We start from the raw sequence: 24054 nt of genomic DNA, 5'->3' as shown, positions 1-24054 counted from the left end.
GGGCCTGGAATTTCTACATGCTGCCACGTTGAGTACAATGCCTTCCCTGATGCGCAGGGAAAGGAGGCTGGAGAGAAACAAGGTAGGGGCCCTGGGTCCTGGCACATGGCCACCAGCTGGCACTCAATTTTCTGGACCTCAGTAATGTCCTCAAAGGGCAAGTGTGTGTGGACTGGAGCAGGTGATCTGTACACCTCCTTTAGATTTAGCATTGTATGAATCTACGGTACACTCACATTTTCTGCCACGCTTGCCTGTCATGGTCAGTATCCATGCTCTACAAAAAGACAGACTGGTGGGAAATGAAAGTGAGTTTAAGCAGTTGGCATATCCCTGAATCATGGTATAAGGAAGGGCTTTAGTTGTCATTTTTAGGCCGCTGCATTAATAAAGCTTCTTAAAGGACCAGATTTTTGGCCCCCTTGGTACATTCTGGTTGTTAAGTGTTAAGCCCCTTGGGTTGGATCTGCCCATGTCAGGCTATCAACTTCCTGAGGACAGTAACTCTTTAAATTGCCGTGAGTCCCAGCAAGTATCATGAATGGGCAAATGAAGAATACCTCTGGGGATGATGATCATGGTGGTAATTTAATAACTGTGTTTTCAGGGTTATTTGGGATTTTAATGATCACTAGAAAGTGTCCCAATTACTACTACTGCCTAACAAATCATCCTAAAACTTAGTGACATAAATCAACACTTATTATGTCCATGGATGGACCCTGTTGTCAGCAATTCAAATAGAACAACAGCGGGAATGACTTGCCCTGGTGTCATGTTGTCTGGGACCTAAATTAGGAAGACCCAGCGGTTGAAGGTGACTGAGTGGCTCGGGGCTGGAATGACCTGAAGGATCTTCACTCACACCTGAAAGTTGATCCTGGCTGTTGGCTGCGACATCAGCTGGGTCTATTAATCAGAACATATACACATGGCCTCTTCATGTAGCTGCTTGGGATCCCTCACGCCACGGTGGCCTCAGGGCCATCAGATTTCTTTCACAGCAGTTCAAGGCTCTAAGTGTGACTGTCCCAGAAAGCAAAGCAGAAGCTGTACCACCTTTTCTAACCTAACCTTATATGTTACTTCCACTTCATTCTGTAGGTTACAGGTGAGGCATAAAGGCCACATAAGGTTCAAGGGTAAGGGATATGGTCCCCCACATCTGGATGGGAGGAGTACCCAAACTGACACTGTATTTTCATTCTTCCACAGGACAGGAAATGTGTCTTAGTTATCTCTGAACCCCTACCATCTACCATGTGGCATGGTACGGAATAGGTGCCCAATGAGTGACTGGCAGATAAAGCAATGAGTAAGTGAAGGAAGGAAGGAAAATTCACACCACTTAAGAGTGTCTCTCTGAGAAGTGTAGACAGGTAGTCTTTTCCACCTATTTTGTTTGTTTGTTTGCATTGCATTTGCTTATGCATTTCAACAGTCAATAAATCACGGCTTGGGAGTGACTCTGCAGAGTGCAAAAGAGGTCAATGGCATTATGATAGTTTGGCTTTCAAAGATTTACTTATTTACTTGGGGGGAGGGAGAGTGCGTGAGCGGGGAGGGTAGGGGCAGGGGCAGAGGGAGGGGAGAGAGAATCTCCAGCAGACTCCCCGCTGAGCACAGAGCCTGACACTGGTCCCATCCCAGGACCCTGAGATCATGACCTGAGCCGAAATCAAGAGTCGAGCACTTAACTGACTGGGTGCCACTCAGGCACCCCGATAGTTTGGTTTTTAAGGAACATTCTGTGGGGGCGCCTGGGTGGCTCAGTTGGTTCAGTGTCTGCCTTCGGCTCAGGTCATGATCCCAGGGTCCTGCGATCGAGTCCCACATCGGGCTCCCTGCTCAGCGGGGAGCCTGCCTCTCCCTCTGCCTGCCGCTCCCCCTGCTTGTGTACCCGCACTCTCTCTCTGACAAATAAGTAAATAGAACCTTTAAAAAAAAAAAAAAGGAACATTCTATGGTCATTAATTTTTCCTCGACCCATTATGGTCTCCTATTTTTGAATCTGTTCCATGGTTTCCAATAGGATGGTTCAGAAATCAGCTTCTACCATAACAGATTGAACATTTCATGGCAAGGTCGGAGCTGACTTCCCCGATCGGTCTGCCCAGTTCTTCCTGGCTCCCAGTCCTTCCTTGCCCATGTTCTAGCTGAGTCCTAGCCTTTCCCTCTCTTTGCCCTCCCCACCTCCTCTCTTGTTTCTCCCCCCTCTTCTTTCTCCTCTCCGCTGGCCCCTGCCCACCCTGACTCTCCTGAGGCCCCTCCTTCCTCTGTTTCTCCCCCTCCTCCTCTGGTCCTTCCCTGCCCCTCCCTTGCTTCTTCAACCTCTGCCCATCCCCCAGTGCCACCACCTCTAACTTGGGGATCAGAGTGTCTCCAGCACTGTGGGAGTCAAGGACGCGGGGAAGCCAAGCCACCCATCCCCACCAGAGAGAGAAGACCCAGATTTTGGATTAGAACCACTGGCCCCTGGAATTCTCTCCCTCACTGGTTTGGTATATAGCATTTTGTCACTTTTATGGGCACAAACTTATGATGTCATATGAAAGGCTTAAAGCTCCTTTGGCTGCAAACTAGCACTTAAAGCCCAACCTTATGGAGACACAACAGAAAATAATTCTTTAAAAGAAAAACCATGACAGTGGGAATTTGCCATTCCCAAATTAGCATTTGGAAAATACTAGTCACACAAACATATGCCAGCAGAGACCTCAGAGAGCATCTTGCCCAGCTCATTTTACAAACAAGGAGCTGAGAGCCAAAAAAAAAAAAAAAAAAAGAGCTATAACAACCAGTATTTACTGGGTGCTGACTCTGCCCCCGGCGCTTTATTACTTTATTTCAGTTGTGCAACAACCAGATGAATTACAATCATTAACCCCATTTCCAAGATGAAGAAACAAGAAGTTCAGAGAAGGTCAGTAACTTCTACAAGGTCACGCAGCCAGAAAGTGGCAGAGCAGAAATTAGAACCCGGTATCTAAGACGAGTCCAAAAGCTACGCTCCTAACCACTACACTAAACTGTGTCCGTGAGCGATTTTTTATCCTCCTCATACCCGGAGTCACATATACTAGTAGCTGATAGTTATACCAATTTCAGAAAGATAAATTGAGCAGTGCCTGGAATTCAACAAGTGATGTTACAGTTCAAGTCAAAGTCAAGGTTAGACTTTGTTAAATTGAATTGGGAAAGAAGAAACTCAGAGCAGAGATCCCAAGAGATTTCGAGGATGGTCCTTTGTAGGAACAGCTGTGAGTGCAGAGTGAGCAAGGAAATGGCTGTACGGTTTACTGCGTTTGAGACTCAGACTTGAAGCCAGTATCGCAAGGTTCAACACTAGCTCTGCTTCTTCCTAGCTTAGCGGCTCCGTGCCTCAGTTCTGTCGTGTATAAAACAGGAAATAAACGTTATCTGCCTGACAGGGTACATATGAAGGACAAATAAGATTAATAAGCATAAAGTTCTGAGAACAGGATCTGACGCAGAGTAAGCTCTTCAGAAGAAATTTGCTCTGTTATCACTCAGTGCTGTATCTCCAGAGCCTAACACAGTTCTCAGCACATGGAAGGTGTTCAGTAAATATGTGTTGAATACATGAAGAGAAATACATTACTAGTTCTAATGGTACTCATCTGTTCTTCATCCTCTCAAAACAGAAAACAAGAAAAAACCAGTTTCTCCTTGGATTTTACCTTACACTTTTTTCCATATGTCAAAGGCCTGATTCTTCAGTGACTGAAGCCACTTTTCCTTGGCAAAGCAGCTGTTTTCTACTTTAATCCTTTTCTGAGGCCCATTTTACCAAGGAAGTGACATCTTAAAGATGGGGAAGACCACAGCCTCAGGTCTCTTTCAGTTACAACTGCCAAAACCCCAACCCGATCTAGAAGAAGCCAGTTGCTGAATTTATGCACTCAATTAAAAACCATAGGGATGACTTCAGGCATGGCTAGATCCAGGGGTTGGAACGATGTCATCAGGGCTTTGTCTTGTTCAATTTCCAGCTCCGCCTTCCTCAGTGATGGTTCTTCCCAGGCATGTTCTGGTCACCTGTAGTTCATCTCCCCAAAGATTTATATCCCCAAAGTTCCCAAACCAGGAGAAACAAAACACTTCTTTTTACGATCACTCCAGCCAAAGTCCCAATATTAGCTCTGAGTGGACCGACTTGGCTCAGGTGTTCATCCTTGAACCAATCTCTGAGACACTTCAGAATGGAACACCGTAATTGACCAGGCTTCATACATGCATCCTTCACCCTGATTTCAAGGGCTAGAGCCAGCCCCACATAAGCTATCAGTCTAAGACCGAGGAGCACCTGGCTGGCTCAGTGGGTAGAACATGACTCTTGACCTCGGGGTCATGAGTTCAAGCCCCACATTGAGCATAGAGTTTACTTTAAAAAAACAAAGACTAAGACTGGGATGCTATTTCCAGTGGAAGAGAAAGTAGACTGGGCAGGCTCAATGAAGCCATTAGTAGGGCGCCCAGCAAGTCTATACTTACAAAGGTACTGGATATACGATCCCTATCTTACTGAAAGCTTCTGCTTTTCATCTCTTCCTCCAGCAAAAAATAAAATTTATATCGAGAAGCAGTATACATATGAACTGAAACAAATGCCTCACCAAACAAATTTACTTTTTATTACCTGTAATGCACCCTGACAGTCTCTATTCTATTGTCTTGTAATTTACTCCATTACATCCCTTCCTTTCCACTTCATTCCATTTTATTCTGCTCTTTTTATTAGGGCAATGCTTACTAGGTGCTGAAACAAACAGCCCTTAAATCTCAGCAGCTTAACAAAATACAAGTTTATTTCTTACCCATGTCCTAGCCCAGTCCAGATCAGGCAGCTCTCCTTAGTGGCTTTCTCCCCACCCCAGAGATCCAGACTCTTTCCATGTTATGACACCACCACCTTGAACAAAGGATCATGGCAGAAAGGAAAGGCGGGGGGGGGGGGGGGGGGGGGAAGAGAGTGGGGTGGTAGTTGGGGAGGGGGGAGCAGGGAGAGTCACTGAGAAGATTTTATGATTAGGCTCACAAGTGGCTAGCATCACTTATGCCTACACTCCACGGCCACAACTAAGTCACATGGTTCTAACCTAACTGTAAGGGCCACAGGGCAACAGTCTGAGCACCCAGGAAGGGGAAATGGGGTTGATGAGCATCTAGGCAATCTATACCACGCTGCTCTTTTCTTTTTTTTTTTTTTTTAATTTTTTTATTGTTATGTTAATCACCATATATTACATCATTAGTTTTTGGTGCAGTGTTCCATGATTCATTGTTTGTTCATAGCACCCAGTGCTCCATGCAGAACGTGCCCTCCTCAATACCCATCACCAGGCTAACCCATCCCCCCACCCCCTCCCCTCTAGAACCCTCAGTTTGTTTTTCAGAGTCCATCCTCTCTCATGGTTCGTCTCCCCCTCTGACATACTCCCTTTTTCTTCCTCTCCTGTTATCTTCTTCTTTTTCTTTTTTCTTAAAATATGTTGCGTTATTTGTTTCAGAAGTACAGATCTGTGATTCAACAGTCTTGCACAATTCACAGCGCTCACCATAGCACATACCCTCCCCAATGTCTATCACCCAGCCACCCCATCCCTCCCACCCCCCACCACTCCAGCAACCCTCAGTTTGTTTCCTGAGATTAAGAATTCCTCATATCAGTGAGGTCATGTGATACATGTCTTTCTCTGATTGACTTATTTCACTCAGCATAACACCCTCCAGTTCCATCCACGTCGTTGCAAATGGCAAGATCTCATTCCTTTTGATGGCTGCATAATATTCCATTGTGTATATATACCACATCTTCTTTATCCATTCGCCTGTCGATGGGCATCTTGGCTCTTTCCACAGTTTGGCTATGGTGGACATTGCCGCTATAAACATTGGGGTACACGTACCCCTTCGGGTCCCTACATTTGTGTCTTTGTGGTAAATACCCAGTAGTGCAATTGCTGGATCGAAGGGTAGCTCTAATTTCAACTTTCTGAGGAACCTCCATACTGTTCTCCAGAGTGGCTGCACCAGCTTGCATTCCCACCAACAGTGTAGGAGGGTTCCCCTTTCTCCACATCCCCGCCAACATCTGTCGTTCCCTGACTTGTTAATTTTAGCCATTCTAACGGGTGTGAGGTGGTATCTCATTGAGGTTTTGATTTGGATTTCCCTGATGCCGAGCGATGTTGAGCACTTTTTCATGTGCACGCTGCTCTTTTCTAGTTTGTAAAGAAAGAGGAAATGTTGGTTCTGACTCACTCTGTGGAACTCAGGACTCTGTAATGGCTGCAGTGCCTGAGCTGGAAAAAACCTGGCCTTAGCAGCCTGCCTTGACTTTTCTGCCTTGTGGACTAAGCCTTTCTTCACTTTTGCCTTTCTGTTCTTATCTGTCATGGGACCTGACTTCTTTGTCCCTGGTGAGGAGACTCTAACTACCTGCCTAACCACCTTCCTCCCTGCCCACCAAAATCTGTCCCTGACTCTGACTCTTTGCCTGAGAACCTTCTGCCTTGGAAGCGGGACTCCCTGAAGCAGTCGGTGGCTGCTGTGGCGGCCTTGGCTCCTGGCCCCTGCCTCATGCTGTCCCTGTCTCTCTCTCTCGTCCTGTCTGCTTTCTTACTCTGCCCAGCCCCGGGGCCTGTGCTGAGCAGTCTCTGCCGCCATTTCCTGTCCTGAGCCAGTAAATGACCAGCTTCTTTGGGGCAGCTGATGGCCCCTCCAACTATGGGGCTCTGCCCTGGCTCCAGCCTCTGCCTAGGTCACGACTGAAGTAAGTGAGCCAGCCAGGCATGTAATAAGATCACTCTCCCACCGCCGGCTACTATGGTGAGTGGCCATGGAATCTGATTCCAGCAGCATCTTTATCGCCCCAAAAGGCCTCAGGGTTCATTATCTAAAAAGCACTGGCTGTTAGCACAGTAGCAAATCTGTTACCACAGAGAGGAGCTGTCTCTTTAAAACCAAGTTGGGGGGGCAGTGGAGGCTAAGATCTGGTTCTGGAAGAATTGCAGGTTTGCTGCTGCTCACGCTGATAAACAATTTTAGTCAATACTTAAAAGGCGCTTACCGTGCATTAGACACTGTTCTAGGTACTTTACAATATTAACCAGGCCTCACGGAAACTCTACAGAAGAGGAAACTGAGGCTCAGAGAGGGCAAGGATCTGCCCAAGGTCACGCACCTAAAAAGAGTAAAGCCAGGATTCAGACCTGGGCAGGCCGGTTCCAGATACTGCCTTCCTGACCACTAGGTTATCTGTCCCCATGAGAATAATTTTTCATTGTATATAATACGTACATGCTGCTTACAGTTCTTGAAATGCTTCCACATACTTTTCTGACCCTCACAAGAAGCTTGTCATCTAGATATTAAGAGAAGTAAGAGTTTCAATGCTGCTCTGGAGCCAGCTTCCAAAGGCCAATCGTTAAATTTTTAAGAATTTTGCACCCCAGCTGTAAACGGTGGTCATTATTTAAAAGGAAAGTCTAGAAATTTACGATTAAATAAATTATATTCAAGCTAAGGTAATAAATACTTAAAACCTGTTACTTCCTCATTCTTTTGTTACATTTTACTCTTCTCCAGGCACTTGAGATTATCCGAATCTCTACTGCACACGTTGCAGGTGGAAATAACGTGTGATTGGCACCACGGGGCAGTTCTTCCCAACTCCGCTTTGTGTGATATCACTCTGGTAGCTCCACGTCAGCCACAGCAGCTGGATTCACACTAGGAAATCAGCAGATTCTGTGAAGGAGTGCCCTCCCTGCCCGCCCTCCCAAAGGGGCCGGGTGTTAAATATTTACCAGCACGTCCCTCTTCCCACGAGTCTGACCCTCTCTGCTCCTTGCTCATCGCAGGTGTGTGCTTACTGTGGCTTGTTTTCCTGCCCTTCTCGGTACTGGATCTCCAAGGTCTAACCTGGTCTCCTTTCTCTCAAATTCCCCATCAAGACCCCATCCCAGTCTCCTGAGCCTCCCCAATTCCCTCTCTCTCTTTGCGTCCCACTTCCCAGAAGGACCTTCCCAAGCAGCCCACAGCTGCCCGCACTTGGCCTGAGTCCACTGACATCCAGCCAGCCCCATGGCCCTCCTTCCCACCAGGGCCAAGTTCTGGCTTCATTTTTGCAACTTCTAAGCATAAAGACCCACCCACCCTCCTATTTTCCTTCTCAGACATGGGAGTCAGTGAGGCCCGAAAATGTTCCTGCTCCAGACTTCTCTCCCACGGTCTGACCTAGCCGGGTGGGCAAAGGGATGGTTAGCTTCTCTGTGTGTGTTCTCTGGGAGCCGGTTGCAGATCAAAGAATGAGAACGGTCCTTCCCTAGTCTTAATGCAGAACACCCTTAACCATGCCAAACGCTCCTAACCAGGCCAAACGCTCCTATTGGCAGCCTGGGCCTTGACTTATGGGCATCCAAGGGATGCAGGGGTGTTACTGACCCATCTGACCACCTAATAAGTACACAATGTACGTTCATCTTCATTCTCTCTGAAATGTAGTTATATTTTGTTAAAGTTAAGGATTCCCTTTCATTCACTCTTTCCTTTACAACCCCATGGACTTGTGGGAATTCTCGAACATTATCACTATATATGAACATATATAGGGTTCATTGCATGCCAGACACTGTCCTAATTGTTTGAATAATCCAAAGAGGTAGGTACTATTAACACCTCCATTTGAAAGATGAGAAACGACGGCACAGAGAGGTTAAGTAACTTGCTCAAGGTCACACAGCTAGTAAGGGAGAAGCCAGGTTGTGAAACCAACTGGTCTGGCTTCAAAGCCTATGCTCTTTTTTTTCTTTTTAAGATTTTATTTATTTATTTGAGAGAGAGTGAGAGCAAAAGAGATCACAGAGGGAGAAGGAGGAGCAGACTCGTCACTGAGCAGGGAGCCCGATGTGGGGCTGGGTCCCTGAGATCATGACCTCAGCCGAAGGTAGTTGCCTAACCGACTGAGCCACCCAGGCATCCCAAAGCCTATGTTCTTAATGGATGTGCAGAAGTGATCTTAAATCCAACTGGCCGTCCTCTGGGCTTTGACAGTATTCTGTTTATACCAGGGTTAAGAACTTACTGCATTTTGGGGCATGACTCTTGATTTCAGCTCAGGTGATGATTTCAGGGTCCTGGGATTGAGCCCCATGGTCTCCACGCTCAGCAGGGAGTCTGCTTCTCTCCCTCTCCCTCTGCTCCTCCCCAAGCTTGCACATGCACACACACACACACACTCTCTCTCTCTCTCTCTCTCTCTCTCTCTCTCTCAAATAAATAAAAAAATCTTTAGGGGCACCTGGGTGGCTCAGTTGGTTAAGCGTCTGCCTTCAGCTCAGGTCATGATCCCAGGGTCCTGGAATTGAGCCCTGTATCGGGCTCCCTGCTCATTGGGAAGCCTGCTTCTCCTTCTCCGTCTGCAGCTCCCCCTGCTTGTGCTCCCTCATGCTTTCTCTCTTGCTCTCTGTCAAATAAATGGATAAAATCTTTAAAAAAAAAAAAAAAAGAACTTACTGCATTTTATTATCATTATATGTCTACAAGTTTGTCTACACCCCTCCCTACAACCTTCCACCTTGAATCCCTTAATGAAAAGAATGTCTTGTTTTTATTTTTGTCCAGGATCCAGGGCAGAGTCCAGTATGTGCTAAGTGCTCACCAAAGGTTAGTTCAAATGAATAGCTCTTCTCACTTTCAGGATGAGAAAATATTTTTAAGTGAGGCCCAGAGATCTGATAGAAAAGATGACAGAGGCCAGGCAAGAACCCAGGTCTCATGCCCCTAGTCTGGTACTTGCTTTGCCCTGCCTCCCTGTTCTTGTTAGCTTTGAGGGCTGGGGGCCAGGTTACGGGGACCTAGAGCAGGCCTACCCACCCTATTGGAATGCTGGTCAGTGGCTTCTTCCAGAAGACAGTATGCTTGTCCCAAACCCGCACCCAGAAGAGACCAAGAAAAGACAAATGGCCATCGTGGTGCTAATCACTCACTGCCAGCACAGGTGGGCACAGCTCCGGCAGGAGGCCAGCCTCCAGCCTCACCCGGTAAGGCTTAAAGACGTACAGATGCACAGAGCACCGAGGGCCTAAGAACGGGAAGCTAGCTACTCCTTGTTTACTTTTTATGTGCATCAGGATTGTTCTGATCCAGAGCCTATCAAGGAAAAGGCAGAAGGATCCTAAATCACAAATCTGCCCCCTAGCACACACATATTTTGTCGAGTCTCCTGAGCAGATTAGCTGGATCTTATCCACCTTTTCTTTAAGCCTTGGGCTGCAAATGGCTGTTTTCATCCTTACCCTTAAGGGCACAGAGGAAAAAACTCCTGTTTAATGTAAATGCAAATAGCCAGAAAAAGAAAGGGGTGTGTATGTCAGGCTCTGTGTTATTTTATAAAGCATAAACAAATGACAAGTAAACAAAACAATACCAGCGATTTTAAAAATTCAGTTAACCTCTGTGATATCACAAGGTCTGTGTAATTCATAGGAACTATACAATGAAATGCTGATAGTGTCTCTAAGGTCCTGGCAAAGCTTGAAGTACCTCTGACAGATCAAAGAAAAAATAAAACATTACTCCATTTAGGTGCAGTGTTATGGATAGCCTGGCATTAGAGTTCTTTGGAAATGATTAACTCCATGTGGTATTGATGGTAACGATCCATTTTCTGGCATAATGAATTAGGCATTCCTCCATTGTTCTGCAGCTTGGCTGCATTCTGTGTATATATATCAATGGCAACTTTTTCAAAATACCTTTCAGTTTCACACACACACATACACACACACACATGCACGCACACGCGCGCGCGCGCACACACACACAATAAAAACACGCCCTACAGACTGCCAGAGGAGAGAACATGAGCCTCAAAGCTGATTTATCTCTATCACCCCGAGTAACCTATTTCCTACCTGAGACATGAAACCACATCAAGGGGGGGCAGGGAACGTTTTCACTTCTATGAACTGGGAGGAGGGAAATCGCTCCTCTTCAAGCTGGGAGTGCAGAAACCCTTGCTGAAAAGTGTCCATTTTTATCTAACCCTTTCTCCTTCTGAAAAGCCCTTGTTTTTAAGGAATAATTCTTCCAACAAAGACTTGCCCCATCAGGCATCCCACTCATGATTAGTTACTCTGTGAAAATGAGAAACAACCTCTAAGTGGCTGATAGACTTTAGCAGTAAGAGATAATCCCGGCCTCTAATTTCTGAAACTCACAATTGTCTTGTGACTGTGGGATTTTTAAGCTGTAGAAACACCAATAGATATGAAGTCAAAAGAAAAGTCAGCTAGTGTGATCTCTTGATTAAATTCCTCTCTTAGGTTTGTTTTGTTTTGTTTGTTAATGAAGAGCTGCCTCTGAGAGTACTGATCTGTCTTTAACATCATTACATTTCCTTATATTATGCTGTGCCATCTCTGTGGCATTTAAAAGTGAAATATTTGCTTCAGAAAGAAAAAAGATAGGCAATAAAATGTAGCTGTAAACAAGCCTTCATGGCTTTATTTTTCATAGATAAATACACAATTAAGTTCAAAGTCGAATGGAATTCCTAAAGCAATACTCCACTAATCTGTATTCGGGGGTCTCAAGCGTATTATCTGTAATTTACAACCAATTTAAATGGCATTAACAGTCTTCCCCTTCTGGGAATTTAAATTTGCATCCTACCATTGAATTAAACAGTGATTGCATATTTTCTATAGGGGACGGAATGCTCTTTGATGCTTGTTTTGAATAATGAAGCATCTATTCATGCACAGGGTGCAATGTGCTCCTTTGTCCTCACCGTAATTGAAGCAAAATGTGAGTTAAAGAGATTTTTCCCCTTAGCCAAAGGTTTGTTGATTGGTGTCTATTTTCATCTATTCAAAATTAAGAAAACAGTCATCTCTCATTGCCCTGGAAAATCATTTACCCAAAAAGGCCCTGAATGAAGGGAGGTCAAGTTTTGCCTTATTTGATCTTTTCAAAAGATGGAGCAGGATGTCAGAAAATATTGCAAACTAACCTTTTGGGGAATACTTTAAAATCCTTTTCTAGGACCAAGAGATTTAGAAGTGGAAGACGGGGGAAATATAGCCTGTTTTTAAAGTAAAAAAACTTCAATTACCTCACTTCCCCCACGCCAAACTATACTGAGACAGGAGGGGAGATTGCTTGCAAATCACAGAATCCGAAGCCTTAGAAATCCAGGGATGGCACACTCGTTAGGGTACCGTCCACTTCCTATGGTGCACCCACGCCAGACATCAGTAATCAATGATAGCTATCTTTGCCATTGAGTGAAGACAGAACCTCATAATCAAGTACTCTGGGCGGCCAATAGTACCGGATGCGAGTTGGCACTAGAAGCGAAACCCACCTGCCCTTTCAGTTAATCCACCTATGTCAGTGAATAGATGGTTCTACAAAGATGAAGTGACCCTCTCCAGCTCTCAGAGCTGGCCAACTGGCAGAGCCAGAACTAACAACTTGCCGCTACTGATCCCTGAATGGTGCCCTTTCCACCCACCACCACCAGCGCGCTCCCGGAGCCTGTCGCAGGCATCACTACATCCCCGGGGGCAGAGCACTGGGTAGGCATTCAATAATTTTTTTTTTAAACTGAATGAATAAGACAGATACACACTGTTAAGCCTTCACCATTATGGAAAAAAACTTCCTTCTTTGAATATGATAATCCCTCTGACCCAGTTGAACAGAATTAGACAAAGTCCAAACACAATTTTAGCATCTGTTTACCAATGCCTTCCTTCGGGGATAGGGAAAATCATACATATCGATAATACCAACAAGAACAAAGCATTTATGGGAGGAAATTGTTTTCAAAGACCCTAAAACCTTTGGAAAAGATCTATTAATATACAACTGATACACAACTGCAAGCCATTATTCAGCAGGGGTAACTGAAGAACTTACTCTGCTGAATTTGAAACAAAATTGTATTGAAAAATTGAATAATTCAGACATTTCGAGAATTGAAAGGGGATTTTCTGTTTCTTACTCGGTATTAGCATTCTGCTGTATTTCCCTTAAAGAAGTAAAAGACTAAGTGTTCCCGACACTTATCTAGAGAGTATCAAAGTTCCTTGATACGAAATATTGGCCTTTTTGCTTCATAATAGGACCCACCTCCAGGATTTAAAAAGAGGGAAAATATAAAAATTCAACTGTCCCACACTGTTAACATTAAGTATATCCCAGCGGTTCAGCCAGGGCCAATTTTGTCCCCTAAGGGACATTTGGCAATGTATGGAGACATTTTTGGCTGTCACAAATGGGAGGTAGGCAGTGCTAATGACATCACTGGGTAGAAGCCAGAGAAGTTGCTGAACATAGGACACTCCTGACAGCAGAGAGTTTAGCCAACCCGAAACTCGACGGTGCCAAGGGGGAGAAACCCTGGTCTATTCCCTCCGCCCCTGACTGCTCATATCAATTCAGCCCTCTGTTGAATTTAGAATGCACCCATCTGTGGCACATCGGACATTTAACTGTGGTTACCGGAATGTTTTATTTCTCTCTTTTTTGTTAAGCTATCTAGTTTCCTTGGATGGCGGGAAAGGTAGCTCCTGAGGTTCCTCTTGTTTGCCTTCTCCCAGAGACAAACCAGGGATTAGCTCAGGTAGCTTAATTCTGGGATTTTCAAAAGCACTGAGAAGGGCTTCAGGGGCCCCAGGGGTCTCAGACACACTCTACTATGCTGCACACTGGTCTAATAAAGGCGAGTGGGGGCATGAACCGCCTGCTACTGCATAAAGCTGAGGATGGCTTCCCTTTGAAGGTTTATGTTGCCGTTGTAGAGAGGGAAGAGTGGGATTTTGTGGTTGCTGCTGCTGTCTTCATTTTTATCTGTTGTTGTTGTTCCTCTACTTATTCTAGTTCTGCTGCCAACCTGCTCTGTGATGCTGGAACTTATAAGCACATTGCTTATATTTTCTGCCCCTTGGCTCATCAATCGGGTATGTGGCGCTCACACTATTCCACTGGGAGAGAGAAGGGGAGAGTAAAAGCCAAGATGTTTCAAGTGCTATCCAGTGGGGCAAACATTTCTAACTCCGTGGGGTAGGGACTGTGTCCTGGTTAGCCTCTAGCTCCAGAACCCATAGGTTCCGTGCTTACCACAAAATAGGTGCTTAATAAATAAGCGTTGGCAATAATTTGGAATCTATTTGGCAATATCTACCAACGCTGAACAGTGATCTAGTGATTTCACTCCATGGTATGTACCCAAAAGAAATGGGTGCGTGTGTCCTGTAAAGACTAAGTACAAAATGCTTCATAGCAGCTTTGTTAAAAATAGCCCCCCCGCCAAAAAAAAAAAAAAACAAATCCAAAGAGCTCACACATCCGTCAGTGGGAGAATGAAATAATAGTGTTCATACAATGGAATGACTGGAGCAATAAAAAAGATTCAACTACTGCACATAAAGCTCTCAGCAGAGTGCCTGGTAGTACTTAGTACTCAGGACTCGGTACTGAGGGATGTGCAATAATGACAAGAATGATGATAGTGATAGTAATAATTATTGAGCGTTCATCATCTGGCAGGCACTTTTAGGGGGTTTACACATACTTATTCCTTTTACTCTCAGAACAACCCGATGGAGCAGTTTCTATTTTTATTACCATTTTACAGAAGAAAATAGTGAGGTACAGAGAGGTTAAGTAAAATTTTGTTGAGCTAATGTGAAATAAAGATACATTCTGACCCTTTTTAAAAAGTACCATATATAAAGCAATATTCGGGAAATTAAAAAGCAACAGTTTGCCTTGTAGTTAGTATGGACATATCTTTTCTCCCCTGTGTTTTAGTGCTTTGTTCTAGGCCTTTCCATCTTGTACCTTTTGGCCAATAGTATTTTTCAAAATCCAAAGAGGCAGATGCTGCCCTTCGGATTACGGGCTGCCATTTGAAACACTCCAGTTTATGGAAACCTGATGGGGCTCTCTGCCTTTGATTTGCCTCGCCTGCCCAGCAACAGCGCCACCTCTGGACTCCTGGAAGGCAGTCAGTCTATGAAAACCTGAGGGTGAAGTTTTGAGGCAGGCTGGGGCAGCGTGGGGACCTCAGCTTCCCTGCCAGTCAGATAATGAAGGCCACACCCCTCCAGGGGCCCAGCGCAGCAAAGGGGTGACAGAAAGGCTGGTCCTCCCACCAGGCAGTTTCAAGATCTCCACAGTTAATATGGTGTCTCTGCTTTACGGTGGGTCACGGAAATCTCGTTTAGATTGTTGTATGCTCTGTAGTGCCCCCAAGTAGTTATCTTGTTTGCTGTGATGGTGTGGAGGAAATTGGGGGGCGGGGGAGTCATGAAAGTAATGAGCACTGAGCTCGTGTCAGTTGTTCACATCAAATGCTTCTGCACATTACTTTGGACTCACAAAAATGTCTTCATTAGGAAAGAAAATAAATACAGGTGACAAAGGAATACTCACTCCCTCACCCACCCCCCTTCCCACCCTGTCATATTGGAAAAAACTGCCATTGGTAATGGAATTTAACACAAATTCCCGTGTGTGTGTGTGTGTGTGTGTGTGTGTGTGTGTGTGTGTGTGTGTGTGTGTGTGAGAGCATGGAGAGTTACAATCACATCCTAGCCACCAGTTTATTTATGGTTTGCTTTATTCCCCACCCCCATCCCTGCATCGGCAATGAGAGGGTGCTCAGAGGGCAGAGAGGGAACTATTAAATCCCCTCCTCTACAGCTCACCTCAACTCTCGGTGGCAGCTGGCGCCTCCCCTGCGCAGAGAGCTGGCCCTGGCAATGGCAGAGGCCGTTACTTGGGGAGCCAGGGGTTCTGGCCAAGTGATGGACAGTGCCAGCCCTGCTTTCTGGGGGGCCATTCTGGACACTGGTGGAGAGGAGCTCAAACATTCAGTGGGTTCAATGCTTGTAACCGGAGTTACCTGGCTGTGTTTTGTGGGGTCCAAAAGAATAAACTGCCCAGAAAATTTTCTAAAGAATCAATTTGAGAGCAAAAGGTAGTAACTTAATTTTGGAATTCTCAGGACATTGAGTAAAAAGTCCTTTTCTTAAGGAAAGCTCCTAGAATTTTTTTAAATTAAAAATATTTTATATAAGCATGAGTTTTTTATTAATTGACTTTTAATATTATATAAGTAATGGTCTCTGTAGAACATATAAAATAGAGAAAAAAAGAAATTAAAGTAACACTCAAACCAAAATTTGACATACAACTTTCCAGTTTTCCCATGGGTACAGGTGTATGTTTCTATAATTATTTTTTAAATGGAATACTAACGCACTTAGTGATTTATAACTTGCCCCCTTTTTTTTTTTCATTAAATGACATTGCTTGAACAGCTTTTCAGGCTAAGAAATAGACTGCCACACTATTATTTAATACAGCTGCCTAGTATTCCATTGTGTGATGTACTAGAATTAATTTAACCAATGCCCCCCCTTTTTTAAAAATATTTTATTTAATTTGACAGAGAGAGAGGCAGTGAGAGAGGGAACACAAGCAGGGGGAGTGGGAGAGGGAGAAGCAGGCTTCCTGCCGAGGAGGGAGCCCGACGCGGGGCTCGATCCCAGGACCCTGGGACCATGACCTGAGCCGAAGGCAGACACTTAACGACTGAGCCACCCAGGTGCCCCTAACCAATCCCCTTTTACGGACATGTTTCTGAACTGGTTGTTTCCAGCTTTCCGCCAGCATAAATAAAACTGTGTTGAATAATCCTGTAGACAAATCTTTGTTCCCTTGCATGTATGTCCTCTTACAAAAATTTGCTAGAATTGTCATTGATGGGGCAAGGGTATTTTTAATGCTTTTATTACTGAATTGCTTCCAGAAAGGTAGTACTGGCCCACTCCTCTGCCAGGGGTGTTTGAGAGTAGCCTACTCCCGAAACACAGTGGGGCTTGTTGAAACATTTTAAAAGCCTGTGATTAACTTCTACTGCTTTTTGTCTCATCCTATAATATCCTCGGCTTCTCCCTGTTCTCTACCCACTGCTCTAGTACTTTCCAAAAGCCAAGAGAGAGGATAGAACCCTGAGCAGAACCCATTAAAGGGACTGGTTTTGGCAAACTCTCAAGGAATTTCAGTTTCATGCTGGAAAAAGACAACACAAAGAGAGAGCTACCCATTCATTCTGTGCGAGAGGGTATTTACATTACATTTTATAACAGTCATAAATAAAAATGGCATCAATCTGCCAAATTGTTGTTTTTAAAAGAGAAAAAGGGAGGAGGTGGTTGACCTACCAGAAAAAGCCCTGTGTCTGCCAGAGCTTTGCTATGAGTATGATTTTAAATAGCAGGGCAAAGGTGAGGAAGCCCGTTCAACATCTTTGTCTCCATGGCAACAGCATCCCGACTCTGAGGCTGACACAGCGGCAGGGACCAAAATACACTCCTTGTGCACAATTACACTGCAAGTTAGGAGTTTCTTTTTATTCCTTGTAAATGCACAATTTAAAAATACAAGCAAGGACAGAAAAAGAGCAAGTCAGGCACAGCTAGAAAAAAGTCTTTAAAATGACTAAATGAAGAAAATGAACATCCAAAGGGCATGATGAAGTCTGCAGCCTACACTTACTATGTACAGAGACTGAAACTCTTTCTTGTGTGTGAGTAGGAAAAAGAACTATGCATGCCTATAAGTGCGTGCATTAACTTTTTAAAATGTCCTTTCCCTAAATTTTTAATACAGGTCAACCTTGCCTTCAGCATATCGACTTAGCTCAGGTTATGATTTAATCAATTAAAGCAGTCACCCAATTTACACCAAGTGAAAGCTCCTCACACGCTAAACCCAACAAAACTTCAAAAAATCTGCATTAGCCTTGAGTTGGACAGGGCCTAAGTGGCCCCCTTTAAGGTCAGTGAAAACCTACAAGTGGTCACTAATGCATCCTTGAATCCTCTTGAGGTATAAACCTTTCCATTTACTTTTAAAATGATGTGAAAATAAAGAAATACAGAATTGTGATTATAAACTGTTGGTTTCTTTCTGCACTGTTATCTCTGCTGGTAAATGAATATGTTCGAGAAACCTGGAGGGATGGGGCGCCTGGGTGGCTCAGTCATTAAATGTCCACCTTCGGCTCAGGTCATGATCCCGGGGTCCTGGGATCGAGCCCCGCATCGGGCTCCCTGCTCGGCGGGGAGCCTGCTTCTCCCTCTCCCACTCCCCCTGCTTGTGTTCCCTCTCTCGCTGTCTCTCTCTCTCTCTGTCAAATAAATAAATAAAATCTTAAAAAAAAAAAAAAAAGAAACCTGGAGGGATGATATAACAAGCAAAGCTACTTAACATTTAGTTCTTAGAGAAGGTACCTCAATAAATGTCAAGGAAATAAATGAAGGAAAGAGAACTACCAAGGGAATAGGAAAGGGACACATGAGAGGTTCACATATGTATACTTCTGTTGAATATGCCAGGACCACCTAGTTCAGTGGATCTCAACCAGGGATGATTCTGCCTCCCAGGGGACATCTGGCAGTGTCTGGAGACAATTTCATTTGCCACACAACTTGTGAAGGGGGCGCTACTGGCATCGAGTGGGTGGACGCCAGGGACACGGCTCAACATCCTACAGTGCACGGGACAGATACAACAACAAAGAATGATCCAGCACAAAATGTCGATAGTGCCGAGGATGAAAACCTCTGATCTAGTCTGATTGTTCCATGTCGCTCCTTTTGGTTCAGAGGCTTCTGTGAGTAGATGACATGGTTTTAGGTTCTGTATTCAGTATAAAAATAAAATTCTCCTTGAGTTATTAGTATTTTCTTCCTTGTTTTTATTATCACATGATTTTTCCCTTGCTTTAAACACAATCTGTTCTATTTTATTTTAGGTAAATGCTCCTGAAAGTAAAAAACAATAAACAGAAAATGAGAGGTGAAGCATTAAAAAAAAAAAAAAGCATGGGATTCATTCCTTCAAAGAGAGCATCTGCAAAATGGCTGGCACAGAGGAATGCTCAGTAAACAGGAGCTTTTTTATTTTTCCCTATGGTTTTTAGCATGAAAAAACCCGCATATACAAAACAATGTATTGTGTATTCACTGGTGAAATAATAATAAAGAAATGTACTTAAACACACATTGCCCTACGCCTTTGAAACCCCGCGTGTGTCTCCTCCCTGATAGTATTCTGTCCCTCACCTCAGAAAACCATTATTCTAGTTTTGTTGATCATTTCTCTGATAGAGGTAGAAATATATAAATACATAAATTATTTGACTTCCCTTGTCCTTGAACTTTATACAAATGGAATCAGACCATACATTTATTTCTGTGAATTGCTTATTTCTCTCAGTATTATGCTTTGGAATGGTTCCTCCACATTGATGTGTCCAGCTATAGTTTATCCATTTTCGCTGTTGTACAGTATTTCACTGTATGGTTATATCATGATTTATCCATTTTACTGGTGCTGGACATTTGCTTTTTCAGTTTTTGCCTATTATAAATAAGGATGCTGTATGTATTGCTGTATACCTCTCCTGGCGCACATGCACAAGTGTTTCCATTGTTTGTGGGTCATTTGTGTTTCCCTAGCTATGAAATATTTGTTAATGTCTTTTGCATAATTTCCCGTTATGTTGATATATGTTGTCTTTTAAAAAAGATTTATTTATTTATCTTAGAGGGGGGTGGGAAGGGGAGGAGGAGAGGGAAAGAGAAACTCTAAGCAGACTCCGCACTGAGCATGAAGCCCGACGTGGGGCTTGATCTCACGACCCTGAGATCAGGACCTAAGCTGAAACCAAGAGTTGGAGGCTCAAGCGACTGTGCCACTCAGGCACCCCTAGGTTGATATACATTGTAATAGACTTCTAACATGACCAACAATGATCTCTACTTCCTGGTATTCATAGTCTTGTGTAATCCACTCCCCTTGAATATAGACTGGACCTAGTAATGTGTTTCTAACAAATGGAATATGGCAAAAGTGATGAGATACCACTTCTGAGATTAGGTTACAAAACATCATAATTTGTGTCTTGCTAGCAGGTTCTCTTGCTGGCGCCTTCTCCTGCTCGCTCCTCACAATGAGGCCAGCTGCCATGTGTTAGATGCTCATGTGGCAAGGAACTGAGGGAGGCCTCCTGCCAACAACTCATTGAGGAACTGAATCCTGCCAACAACCACATGAGTTTGAGCTTGGAAGATCCTTCCCAGTTGGGGCCTTGAGATGACTGTAGGCAATGAGACCCTGCAGCAGAGGATCCAGCTAAACCACGCCCAGATTCCTGTCCTACAAAAACTGTGAGATCATAAATATGTGTCATTTTAAATTTGTAAGTATTGAGGTAATTTGTTACACAGCAATAGAATATACACACGTGTGTGTGTGTGTGTGTGTGTGTGTGTGTGTATAACATAGATAACATACACATAAGGTAAGAATTATTTGTTAGCTACCTGTATTGCAAATATCCTCACTCAAATTGTGGCTATTTTCTTCCCTCTCTTAATGAAGCTCTTTTATGTACAGACATCCTAAAGTTTAATATAATCAAATGTATCAATCTTTTTCTTTAAAGTTTGAACTTTTTCTGTCTTATTTAAGAAATCATTACCTACCCCCAGAGTTGTCACATGAATATTTCCTTATGTTTTCTTCCAAAAGTTTTTAGGTTTTGTCTTTCACATTTAATTTCTTAAAGCCATCTGGACTGGATATATGTGTATAATAAAGTAGTAGTTCATTTTGTACAGTATATGGTGAGGTAGGGATTTATTTTCATTCTCTTCCCTTAGGGATAGCCAATTTTCCCGGTACTATATATTGAAGAGTTATTTTTTTTTTCCTTCCCAGTTGTAATTATAACTGTCATATATCAGGTCTTCATATATGTATGAGTCTGTGTCTGGGGTGTCTTTTCTGTTCCCATTTTCTAGCCCTTATCAGGAGTACACTGTCTTTACTACAGTTATATAATATTTAGAGAGTCAAATTCCACCACCTACTTTCTCTTTTTGGGGAGCATCTTGGCTACCCTTGGGTATTATTCTTCATAAATATTTTAGAAACAGCATGCCAAGATTAAGGTTGTTGGGATTGTATTGAATTTATACATCAATTTGAAGAAAGTGAACTACTTACAGTATTGAATCCCCCATCTATGAACATAGTATGTTCATAGACTTGACTTTAGATTTTCTTTAACATCTTTCAATAAAATTTTAAAATTTATTCCATGGAATTCTTGTACATTTTTGTTAGACATATTCCTAGATAACTTACAGAGACATATTCCTAGATAACTTACATACTCTTGTTACCATTTTAATTGGTATCTTTTTAAAAATTCCTTCCTGGGGGCACCTGGGTGGCTCAGTCGGTGAAGTGTCTGCCTTTGGCTCAGGTCATGATCCCAGGGTCCTGGGATCGAGCCCCACATCAGGCTCCCTGCTCGGTGGGGAGCCTGCTTCTCCCTCTGCCTCTGCCCCCTCTCCCTCCCCCCCCCAGCTCATGCTCTCTCTCTCTCTCTCTTGTTCTCTTGCTCTCAAATAAATAAATTTTCAAAAATTCCTTCGTGATGTGCAAAAATGCTGACATATAAGATGCAGTTGATACTCATGGACTGGAAGAACAAATGTTGTTAAAATGTCCATACTACTCAAAACAATCTACAGATTCGATGCAATCCCTATCAAAATACCAACAGCATTTTTCACAGAACTAGAACAAATAATCCTAAAATTTGTATGGAATCACAAAAAAACCCAAATAGCCACGGCAATCTTGATAAAGAACAAAACTGGATGTATCACAATGCCAGATTTCAAGATATACTACAAAGCTATAGCAATCAAGACAGTGTGGTCCTGGCACAAAAACAGACACATAGATCAACAGAACAGAATAGAGAGCCCAGAAATAAACCCACACTTATAGGGTCAATTAATCTTCGACAAAGGAGGCAAGAATATGCAATGGGAACAAGGCTCTTCAACAAATGGTGCTGGGAAAACTGGACAACTACATGCAAAAAATGAAACTGGACCACTTTCTTACACTATACAAAAAGTAAACTCAAAAAGGATTAGGACTTAACTGTGAGGCCTGAAACCATAAAAATCCTAGAGGAGAGCACAGGTAGTAATTTCTTTGACATTGGCTGTAGCAACATTTTTCTAGGTATATCTCCTGAGGCGAGGGAAACAAAAGCAAAAATAAAACTATTGAGACTGCATGAGAATAAAAAGCTTCTGCACAGCAAAGGAAACAATCAATAAAACTCAAAGGCAACCTAATGAATGGGAGAAGATATTTGCAAATGGCATGCCCAATAAGGGGTTGGTATCCAAAATATATAAAGAACTTATACAACCCAATACCCAAAAAACAAAAAATCCAATTAAAAATGGGCAGAACACATGAGCAGACCTTTCTTCAAAGGAGACCTATGGATGAGCAACAGACACGTGAAAAAACGCTCAACATCACTCATCATCTGGGAAATGCAAATCAAAACTACAATGAAATATCACCTCACACCTGTCAGAATGGCTAAAACCAAAAAGACAAGAAATAACAAATGTTGGTGAGGATGTGGAGAAAAGGAAGCTTCGTGCGCCGTTGGTGGGAATGCAAACTGGTGCAGCCTCTGTGGAAAACAGTATGGAGGTTCCTCAAAAAATTAAAATAGAATTACAAGACGATCCAGTAATTCCACTACGGGGGATTTACCCAAAGAATATGAAAACACTAATTTGAAAAGATAGTGCAAAGACAAAGACTGAGGGGCTGCCACTGCACTGCTGACAAGCAGCAGTTGCTTCTCCAGGTAGAACCCGGGAGTAGGAGATTCAGAAGCAAATCTCTTCTCCCTCCCCCATCCTGGTTACAAATCACTTGAAATATATGTTAGTGGAACTTTACGTAGAGTCAGATTTTTTTTGATCTTCAGCTACAATTTTTGGTTTTGTGAGAAACCTTATCATCAAAGACAACGGCCAGCAATGTTACCAACAAGACAGATCCTTGCTCCATGAACTCCCATGAGTTCACTGGGAATCCCAATACTCTTGTGGTCAAGAAATCGGACATGGAGGCAATTTTCTCCAATATAGCCAAATTGTGGGTTGCTCTGTTCCTAAGGGCTTTGCCTTTGTTCAGTATGTTAATGAGAGAAATGCCCAAGCTGCTGGGGCAGGGGAGGATGGCAGAATGACAGCTGGCCAGGTTTTAGATACTAATCTGTCTCCAGAGCCAAAAGTGAACTGAGGAGAAGCACGTGCAAAACGATCTGCAGCGGAGCTGTATGGCTCTTCTTTTCACTTGGATTATTATGATAGGATGGAGTAGAGTAACCCAGCATGTGCTTCTCCTCCTCCTATTGCTCGGGCTGTAGTTCCCTCAAAATCCCACCGCGTATCAGGAAACACCTCAGGAAGGGGCAAGGGGGCTTCAGTTCTAAGAGTGGACAGTGAGGATCTTCCTCCAGGTCTGGAAAGTTAAAAGGAGATGACCTTCACATCATTAAGAAGGAGTTGACCCAGATAAAACAAAAAGTAGGTTCTCTACTGGAAAACCTAGAAAAAAAAAACTGAAAAAGAACAGAGCAAACAAGGAGTAGAGATGAAGAATGGTAACTGAGAAGAGGAGCAGAGTAGCAGCTCCCTGAAGAAAGATGAGACTCCTGTGAAGATGGAGTGTGAGAGGGCTACAGCTGGCTCTGCTGTGGGGGGGGACCTCCCGGATGATGATGACAATGAAGACTGGGGAGGGGGGTGGTGATGAGCAGCTGGAGTTGAGTGAGGGATGATGAAAAAGAGGCTGAGGGAGGAAAGGATGACCAGAGACAGTGTCAATGGCGAGGATGACTCTTAAGCACACAGTGGGGTTTGGAAATTTTGTCCCATTATTTCTTTACTTAGGCACTTGTCTAAGATCAAAATTTTCACCAGATCCCCTCTCCTGGTATCGTCTTCAGCACACGCTTACTGTTGCCCCCATCCTTGCCCTTCCCATGTTCATTAATTCATATTGCCCTGTGCCCGGTCTCATTGTCGCTTCCTCTGATGCTCCTGG

The 24054-nt window shown here is 43.7% G+C and overlaps 1 pseudogene; it reads left to right on the top strand.

Annotated features, from left to right (window-relative positions):
- LOC113931243 overlaps nt 1–23853 on the top strand; it is a 57033-nt pseudogene extending 33180 nt beyond the window's left edge.
- Nucleotides 23854–24054: the final 201 nt, after the last annotated feature.

The sequence above is a fragment of the Zalophus californianus genome, chromosome X, assembly GCF_009762305.2.
Source record: "Zalophus californianus isolate mZalCal1 chromosome X, mZalCal1.pri.v2, whole genome shotgun sequence".
In the NCBI taxonomy this organism is placed as follows: Eukaryota; Metazoa; Chordata; class Mammalia; order Carnivora; family Otariidae; genus Zalophus; species Zalophus californianus.
Note: the sequence above shows the minus strand (reverse complement) of the source record. Positions and strands in the feature narration are given on the sequence as shown.